The sequence below is a fragment of the Epinephelus fuscoguttatus genome, linkage group LG7, assembly GCF_011397635.1.
Source record: "Epinephelus fuscoguttatus linkage group LG7, E.fuscoguttatus.final_Chr_v1".
Lineage (NCBI taxonomy): Eukaryota > Metazoa > Chordata > Actinopteri > Perciformes > Serranidae > Epinephelus > Epinephelus fuscoguttatus.
In genome coordinates, this window is record NC_064758.1 from 44,598,744 (window position 1) to 44,608,913 (window position 10,170).

At 44.4% G+C, this 10,170-nt stretch overlaps 1 long non-coding RNA gene across 1 annotated transcript; it reads left to right on the forward strand.

Moving 5' to 3' along the window:
* Positions 1–3,711: 3,711 nt before the first annotated feature.
* Positions 3,712–8,796, forward strand: LOC125892292 (uncharacterized). The gene is made up of 4 exons (XR_007449723.1): positions 3,712–3,757; positions 4,704–4,741; positions 4,826–4,954; positions 7,591–8,796. It is a non-coding gene; the product is annotated as an uncharacterized LOC125892292 (long non-coding RNA).
* The last annotated feature ends 1,374 nt before the right edge of the window (positions 8,797–10,170 follow it).

Genomic DNA, 10,170 nt, shown 5'->3' on the forward strand with positions numbered 1-10,170 from the left:
TAGTGTGGGTGTGCGCAGGTGCAAAGATGCATTCTGGGAGGGGCATGAGCGACCGGAGCGAAATTGGAGCGAGAGATAAGGCTCCGCTCCACCTTTTAAAAAAATAGCCGCTCCTCGCTGAACACAAAATCCTCCCGCTCCCCGCTCCGCTCCACTCACATGCTCTGGTCCATACGTTCATTCTTAGTGTGGATCCTACAATCTGTTTCATAGATGAGACCCCTGGTCCGTCTCATTCTTGTGAATGCGATATCTTAAGAAGGCCTTGAAGGAATTTCCTCAAATTTGGCTCAAACGTCCACCTGGACTCAACGATGGACTGATTAGATTTTCATGGTCAAAGGTTGAGGTCTGTGAGACCTCACAAAACATGTTTTTTGGCCACAACTCAAGAATACACACACTGATTATGCAGGCTGTTCTGTTCTCTGTTTTCGCAGTTTTCCTGTGCTTTCCTATGAAAAACAATGCAGCCAAATTTGTATAATAATTATAATCTTTATTCATAAAGCTCTTTTCAAACAGAGTAACAAGGTGTTTTACATGTCAGCGATTAAAACTGAAAAGATATGAAAACAACAACCTTTAAAAGAACTGATAAAAACACTTAAGTGTTTCTGAGGAAATAAAAAACAGTTTAAATGAACTTGAAACTCAGTTAAAATCAGGAAAGGCTCTCCAATAAAAGTATGTTTTAAGAAGAGACTTAAAAGAGATCACTGACTCTCCCTTTAGTTTTAAGCCTGGAACAGACAAAAGACCTCTGCTGCCCAAGAACCCTCAAAGTTCCTCCTGGCCTGTAAGTCACTAAGACGTCGGAGATATAGGAGATAAATTTGTACATATCCCATGTAATTTTAAAGGATGCAATCACGTGACTAATGCACAGCAGTAAACGGGGAAGCAGTCCTGAGCACCTGTCAGGAGGTAGGTTGGGGTGGTAGAGAGGTCACAAAAAAAAAAACAAACTGTGCGTTAAGGATGTAACGTCATTCATGGGGTGCAAATTCGTAAGATATCATATGAATCGTTCTATGAAAATATGTTAAATGACGACAACGTTTTACACAAATGTTTGATAGGAAAATGTAGCTTCTATGCAGCAACATCCATATTTGAAGCATGGTCTACTTTCATTGCTACATATGAGTCTGAACAGACATGGATGTAAACTGTAACTGTAACTGTAACTTGGCTGGTTTGCACAGGCATAGTTTCCTCATTTCTCTCATTGTGTGTAAAAGCTGCTCATCGTCTTTCATTGTGTCTTTGTTGTTCACAGCTTCAGACACTTCAGGACCAGACTGGACTCTCAGCTCCACTTTAGGAAGTTTCACACCTTTGTCAGCTTCCCCTGAAACCACCACCCAGTCTGGGCTGCAGCAGACTGGGAGTAAAAAACACTTCGGTACGTTTACAGTTTAAGAGTTCCTCTAAATGCTCCAGTCACAGCTGAGTTGAGACCTTGGACGACTTTTTTGGAGTGCACACAAACCTTCACACTTCACTATGAGATGCTGATGAGAGATTAAGTTTAAGATTCAGTAAAAAGAGCAGATAATTTTGCAGGATTTTGGACCTCTGCACATGTAAAGAGAGCTGGACAACAATCGCTACCACTATTTTTGGCTGAGATACACCGTCTAGAAAGTGGGATCATAACTTTCACGTTTCATATGGCTTTATTTGGTGATATTTTATGGTGTTTCTGTGTCATAAACAACATCAGCTATCATAATCACACCTGATTTCAATAAGGTACAATGTTTGAAGCTGGCTGAGTGTTGTTTGATCACTGATAGTACTGTTTTGAAGCAGACTGACCCACTTGTCATTTGGAGCTCCGCCTGGATCTTTTCATGGAAAAAACACTGTAGAATGGTCATACTTTGAGCAGTCTTCTTCAAATTTGAAACAAGTGTTCATTGATAGTGTGCCTACAGCCCCACAGTGTCATTTACCTGCTCAGATGAAGCCACAGACAGTTATTCATCCTGAAACACATTTTCTTTTTTATTTTAGGCAAAATCTTCAGTTTGTTACTGACTTCAGAGGCCCATTACTCTGTCTCTGTATCACCTAGAGTGTTTCTGACACTTTCACAAGAAACTTCAGGGAGTTTTCTTTCTGGCAAGACCTCATGCATGCATGTAGTCAGAGCGGTTCAGAAGCTACAGACATTTTAATTTGGGTATGTCATTTCAGGTGTTTTTGCTACAAAATGGGGGTGGAGTACAATTAAATGTAATACTTCATAGCTAATGTAAGCTAATCGCTAACCTGGAAATTTCAGGACTTCCGCTGCCAGGCCAAGGAGCAAAGGGGGCTGATCGTGGACTAGAGCTTAGATCGGGCCCAAAAAATCCAGCCCGACCCCACCCGAGTCCATGTATGTTCAGTCCTAGCCTGGCCCGGCCCCTCCCTTTAACTGTAATTACAAACCCGAGCCCGGTTTCAACCCGACATGTTTTTTTTAAGGAGACAAACATGGACATCGAAGGCTGACTCTCATTTTTCTTTCCATGGCAAGCTAGGCCCTGTCCAAATACCCGCACTTGCGCCCTGAGGTCTTCCCTGAAGTGCACTTGCTGAAAGTGCAGTTAGGGGCGTAAGTGTGCAAGGGATCGACGCTGTTTAAAAAGTAGAATTGGGACAGTTGCGTACACATCACTTCCGTTTGGGTCCAGCTGGTCCGTCTCCTAGGAGACAAAACATGGCGTTAGAGGAAATAACGTTGTTCGCAGCACTGCTGCTGCAAATGATAAATAGATACAATCAGTGAATGATGAGGAGGATTAGGAGCCACAGGAGAAGGCAGCATCTGCATCAGATCCAAGTATTGATGCTGATGCCCAACCAACAGGTAAATTAAATTCAATTTTACTCTTGAATTTACCTCTTAATAATGTGTATATTAGCTGTAACTTTTTTTTTTTTACTCTACCGTTAACGTAGCCTAGATTACCGTTATTCCTATTTAAACGTTTTTTGCTTGGAAAAATTGTGGTAAATTGTGATATAAAATAAACTATAAAGACATATGGTAATAAAATAATAATAATTAAAGACACAATCAAAACTGTAAAGTGATGTGGACTGTCATACAAACCTCCAGTCAACTGTAAACTGTATATTATTTCATTATTAACGCCCTGTCATGTATTATTAAGTCCACACAGCGTGTTGTTTGACGTTATGTTCCTCTAACAGTTGTTGTCAGTCAGAGTTAACGGCTCGCGGACACGTCAGTTACCGTTTGAAGATGGTGAGTTGTACCAGCCAGCTGTGCAGTGTTAGGGCGTCACGACTCTACAGAGGATTCTGGGTAAAATCCTTCAGCGAAGTGAGGTCTGATGCACACTTTGCGAAGGGGTGCATTAAGGGCGCAGGTTTGCACCCCTTGATAACAACACAAGACAATTGTCACCCTACGCACTTGCGCGCAATTAAGGGGCACAAGGGCGCAAGTGCGGGTATTTGGACAGGGCCCTAGTCATACTTGTCCGTAGTGCTTGCAGTCAGCTTTGGCAGCAACCCGGCAGAGATCTGCACTCTGCTGAGTGCACTTTCCTGCTTAAATTTGTGAAGTGAGTGTGTATAGGTCTGTATTTGCATGCATTGCATTTGCTGTATATGTATGTGTAACCTACCACAGGGAGGCTGCTGTCTGTGGGCGTGGCTCTGGCTGTCAAAACTGTTCTGTTATCTCTGGCTGTGCTGTTTTTCCGCTGCAGGAGGAGGGCCAGTAAACCCAAAGGTAAGGCAACAGGGAACACACACACACACACACACACACACACACACACACACACACATACACAGCTGGGTAAGTGAACATCTCAAACATGCCATTTTACACTTATAATGAAATAATTTTCACCTGGTAGCTGGCTCTCTGCTAGTTTTCACATAGATTCACATTCTCTAGCCACTTTGTCACTCACGCTCAAAAAACCCACTAACCCCCGCTAACATCTGGCTTTTTAATGTAATAAGAAAGGTTACAGTCAGCATTCACTCCCAGGTCAAATGACTCTGCAGTAGTCACAGGTATTTATCGGCTCTGGCTCCGCTCAGCTTTGATGGAAATACAACACCCAGGTAAATGGACTAATTTTAGCCCCTTTGCAAAAAAACATGCCGTCTATCTCCACCCACGCAGCGTTCGAACATCGATCCTAATTTAGCTAACACCAAGGTTAAGAGAGACTGAATAAGAGATATAAAAAAGAAGTAACCACCATTACGTTTTCACTGGCCTCCATGCAGCTCTCTGCTGTTTGCTTACTTGTTTTCAGGCCAGTCCGTGACGTTGACCGTGATATACAGGTAAAAGAAAGGCATACTCACACACAGGGAAAAGAGTCTGTAGCCTCTTCTAAGTGGGTTTTCTCATGTTTGAAAAACCTGTATACACACACTCATTTTGGTGGAAAAGAGAGATACGTTAATACACCAGAGGAACTCTGTACTCAGCTGCTCCACCTTTATGGAAACACCATCTCAAGACATGTCAGCTCGTGACCACTGTCTTTTCCCCAGTTAGATGATTCTGGCTGAAATTTGTGCAGAAAGTCGACTATCAGACGGCCTCAGTGTTCAGTATGTGATGGTTCTGTTATCTCGTGTGTGTCTCCTGTGTGACATGACACCGATACATGAGATGAGTCTAACTAGCATTCCACTGAACATTTGTCTTTCAGAGCCACCTGTGGAAACACAGAACGCCACTGTCTCAGAGGTGAGTTGTAGTTAATTAGACACATCTGAGCATCGTCAGTGTGAATGAAACCAGCTGGTGTTGATACAAACTCCTCTGCTGCAGACCAACCGAGAGGATGAGGACATCAGTGAGGACAGACAGAGCAGATCCCCCCCTCCTGTGGAAATCTCCTCAATTTACACTTATGTCAACTATAGCAACTGTCCCACTGCAGCTGGTTCTCAACACAAAGTAAGGACAAACTGCCAGATCCAAAGATGCAGTTAAAAAAATTGCTTTTTACTGGTTGTATTCTCTGTTGAGTTTGGACGCAGGCTTTCTTATGTGGCCTGAGACATATATGCTTCACCGTACAACAGACGAAATGTGTTTTTTGTTTTTGTTTTGTTTTTGCAGAGGCTGATTACAGGAAAGAGTGTCGACGTTCTCAGAAATGTATTTTCAAACTATCAAGTTTTACTTTTGATTTTGGTGAAGGTTGATGCACAGCAGTTTAGGTTTCAGATTTAAAGAGAGTTCACATTATTTTACTCCAAAAAGGTACACAGATTTGTCCAAATTTGAATCAGCTGCTTGCTGTAACGTGTTGTCGCTCCTCTAAAGAGTTTCTCTCTGTTAAGTTTTATCGCATTGAGATGTTGTCTCTGCTTCCTGCCCAGGGGCTAATGAGATGAATTAGCTCATATTGTAGTTAACTGTGGTACAGCCAAGAAACTGTGCACTGTCCCTGTCAAATAAAAAATGTAATAAGGTTACTTGCTCTGTACATGCGTATCGTCAGCCCATTCTCACTCCCAAGTCGTTAAATCCTGCAGTGTCATCAGTGGATCTCGGCGTCAGCAAACCCCTCGCAGCTGTATGATACACTACTGACCACACTGTCAGAAACAGGCTCCATGAGGGTGGCACGAGAGCCCAACGTCCTCTAGTGGGACCTGTGCTCACAGCCCACCGTGCAGCTCCATCATTCCCCAGAGAACACCAGGACTGGCAGGTCCACCATCAGCGCCCTGTTCTCTTCAGATGAGAGCAGGTTCACACTGAGCACGTGTGACAGGCGTGAAACAGTCTGGAGACGCCGTGGTGAACGTTATGCTGCCTGTGACATCATCCAACATGACCGGTTTGGCGGTGGGTCAGTGATGGTCTGGGGAGTCAGATCCTTGGAGGGTCACACAGACCTCCATGTCATAGCCAACGGTACCCTGACTGCAGTCCTCAGAGCGACTGCCTGAGCTTACACTGCTGCAGAGAGCCCTGGGTTCCTCCTGGTGCAGAGGGCCCTGGGTTCCTCCTGGTGCAGTGGGCCCTGGGTTCCTCCTGGTGCAGAAGGCCCTGGGTTCCTCCTGGTGCAGAGAGCCCTGGGTTCCTCCTGGTGCAGAGGGCCCAGGGTTCCTCCTGGTGAAGAGGGCCCTGGGTTCCTCCTGGTGCAGAGGGCCCTGGGTTCCTCCTGGTGCAGAGGGTCCTGGGTTCCTCCTGGTGCAGAGGGCCCTGGGTTCCTCCTGGTGCAGAGAGCCCTGGGTTCCTCCTGGTGCAGAGGGCCCTGGGTTCCTCCTGGTGCAGAGAGCCCTGGGTTCCTCCTGGTGCAGAGGGCCCAGGGTTCCTCCTGGTGCAGAGGGCCCTGGGTTCCTCCTGGTGCAGAGGGCCCAGGGTTCCTCCTGGTGCAGAGGGCCCTGGGTTCCTCCTGGTGCAGCAGGCCCTGGGTTCCTCCTGGTGCAGAGGGCCCTGGGTTCCTCCTGGTGCAGAGAGCCCTGGGTTCCTCCTGGTGCAGAGGGCCCTGGGTTCCTCCTGGTGCAGAGGGCCCTGGGTTCCTCCTGGTGCAGAGAGCCCTGGGTTCCTCCTGGTGCAGAGGGCCCTGGGTTCCTCCTGGTGCAGAGGGCCCTGGGTTCCTCCTGGTGCAGAGAGCCCTGGGTTCCTCCTGGTGCAGAGGGCCCTGGGTTCCTCCTGGTGCAGAGGGCCCTGGGCTCCTCCTGGTGCAGGACCCGGCCTCATGTGTGTGTAGGCAGTTCCTGGATGATGAAGGCATTGATGCCATTGATGACCCTCTCGTGTCCCTGACCTAAATCCAACTGAGCACCTTTGGGACATTATGTATCAGTACATTTGACGCTGCCAAGTACCACCACAGACTGTCCAGGAGCTCACTGATGCCCTGATCCAGGTCTGGGAGGACACATGCCTAGACGTTGTCAGGAGGTCATACAGGCAGGCGGGGGCCGTACACACTAGTGAGTCACATGAGTTGGAACAGTCTGTGATTTCAATTTTTTACTTTGACTGCTGTTATGTCATTGTGTTCTCAACAACTTATACACTGTACATGAGTCAAGATTTTTAAATTGAGTAATGTGTTCACTAAGATCTGATGTGTGATTTAAGTGTGTTTTGTGCATAAGGAGAGGATAAAGTAACCTTTCGTCTTAAAAGAAACAGGAACCTGTCCAGTTTGTGATCATTTGTCAAACCACAAGCTTCCGTTGTTTCAAAGAGGAAGTCTACAGACTGTGTTTAAAGACAGTGACAGGGAGGAAAAAGTCTGGTACCAAGATTAAGAAATTAATTTCAGTATCAAACTGGAGATCTGGAGATAAAACTTTGTAAACAGTTTACAGAAAGCAGCACACACACTGTTGTGAGAGCCATCTGACAAACCAGCTGAGCACAGGAGCAGACATCACTTCATGTGGCTGTCCTGGTGATAGACTATAGAGACAGCAGTAGAGACACTTAAACATTTATTATTGATATTAAATGTTTAACTTGTGTGCACAGTCTTTGGGGCTCTGCTGGTTATGACAACAGATTATAGTCCTGATGTGAGACTCAACAGTCCAGTAGAAACAAACCTGACTGTTTTCTTCTTCCAGGCTGCTGCGGACGACTCGAGTGAACTCAGCTACTCTCTGGTGGAATTTTCCAGAGTTTCCACCACCTCACTCAACAGAACAACCCGTGCTAACGCCAATGATGGCATCTACTCTGTGCTTCAGCTGAAGGCGAACTCTGATGCCAGCCATAAAGACGCTTCATCACCTCTGTACTCTACTGTTACTTTCCCTCTGCAGTAACTTCAACCCTGCTGCTGCCACGGTTACTCTCCCATGACCAGCAGGTGAACAGGCGTGGGTTTGCATGAGTAACATTCACGCTAAAATCTATTTTTACTTGAGACATCCTGTCTGACATCCTGTTATATTCCTAGGTAGGTAATGTGTGTTAATAGGTAATGTGAAGTTATGTTATAATTGATAATTAGCGGACACTTAATAGCACCATTAATTAGTGCCAACATTTTGTTTTGTTGGAGGAAATGATCCCTGTTAAAGATAATGGGCCTAACTGACAGCTTTGCTGCTGGAAATGTGGAAAGTAGCCTATCATGTCTACACTTCATGGTGTTTGAGGGATTTTCCTTTTTGTTTTTTAAAGAGGGACACTAGGTATATTTCTGCACAACTGTTAATTTCTAACACAGCTCAATATCAGGATGATTTTATTCAGACTATCAGTTTGGTGTTGATATGATTTAACTGTGGCGTCAGCTTTAAGCTTTATTGTAGCATATATAACGTTATGACAAAGAAGACCAATTTATCAGACGCAATGATGTTAGACGATAATTGTATTATACACGCAATTCATCTGCGCAGCATTGATTTCATGGGATTCATGGGTGTGATCAGTGTCAGGTGTACAGGTACAGGTACTGTAGCTACTTGAACCAGTGATGAATAATTTAACCTACACATCATTTTATTTGCTGCCTTGTGTTGTCTTGATTTTTCCCTCTCTTCTCCTCTATTTCTTCTTTCCTTACTCGTTTCTTTTTTTCTTCTGTGATTTCATTGATGTTTTGACAGGGGAATTTCTTTGATAAGCTTTTAGTGGCTTCTGACCTCTCCGGCACTTTTCTTTTTTTATTCTTGTAAATTTTATTTTTAACATTATCTGCAAATAAACTAATCTAAACTAAAACTAAACATTATTCATCCCGTTATGTGTTGCCACGCATGTTTCCTCCTCCTGCAGCTGCCACGGTGTTGGCCTTTTCTCTAATGTTGCTTTTCTTCTCCTCATATTTTAGTAGAATTAATCTCTGATCCTCACATACTTTTTTTTCTCCGCACATACGGCGCTCTGTGAGGACGCTCAGTGAGGACGCTCAGTGACGCTGCGCTTCTCTCATGATTGTGATTGGTCCGCTGCGTGCGCGTTCACGGCTCTTGATAAAGCAACCCTGAGTTGAGTTACCGAGTTGATATCCAGCGTCGTGATACCGATTATCCTGATTGCCATTGTTAGGGTTAGTCAACCCCGGATAGGTCTGGGTAACCCAGGAAAGGTTGATCTTGCTTCGTAATACAGGCCCCAGGTTTGCTTCACAGAGTAAGTTGCCTCAGGGTTTTGCTGAGCTGGCTTTCTGAAACGGAAAACTCGGAGTTTCCCTCATCTCAGGCTCAACATACTCAAGAGTTTTCACTAATCCTGCTTTCTGAAATAGGGCCCTGTTTTTTTCTAACTGCAAAACCACATTGCTGTCGTGATCCCGATCTTCGATTATATTCTGTTGTCCTGTAGACTTTGTTTCTGTTTCTGTTCCTGTTTCATGTTGTTCATTCATGTTTAATCTGCTTCCTGTTTTATTTTGTAGATTCTCTCCTCATGTGTCATGTCTGGTTGTACTTCCTGTCTTTGTGTGTTTTCCCGCCTGTTTCCTGTCACACCTGTCTCATTAGTCCTTCCCTGTTCCCAGAATCTTCCCTTCATACCTGTTGTGTATTAGTCTTGTCCTCTGTTTTGTTCATTGTCAGTTCATCTGCGTTCATTCCTGTGTTCTTGGTGTTGTTCCCTGTGTTCTGTTTGGATTTTTTACCTGAGTTCATCATAGTTTCTCGGATGGTTCTCAGTTTTGGTTCTTCTGTCATTTTGAACTTTCTGTTACCTGCTCTGGATGTGTTTTTTTTTTATCAGCTTTATTAAAGCTTGCTGTTTGTTAAAACTTCCACCTGCCTGTTACTCTTCATTTGGGTCCTTCCTGAACTGGTTTATGACAGTTATCCATACTCTTAATGTTAGTGAACAATGTTTTAGCCTACTGGCAAGCTTGCTTGTTAGCATAGCCTACCAAGGTAGCAAGCTAACTCACTAATATTCTAGCCTATTGGCAAGTGTATTTGTGAGTAGCCTATAGCCAACCTACAAGCTAACTCGCTAACCCTGCTGTAGCTAACTTCATTTTGGAAAACCAGCTTAGCTCTAAAGAAGCACAAGAGCAGCAAAGTGATGTCAGAGGGCTGATGTCAGTGTCCAATCCAATCCAACTTTATTTGTAAAGCACTTTAAAACAACCACAGAGTACCAAAGTGCTGTACAGAGGAATAAATAAAAGACAATAAATAAAAGACAAAACAGTTTTCACAAGGCATTAAATACAAGTAAAATAAATT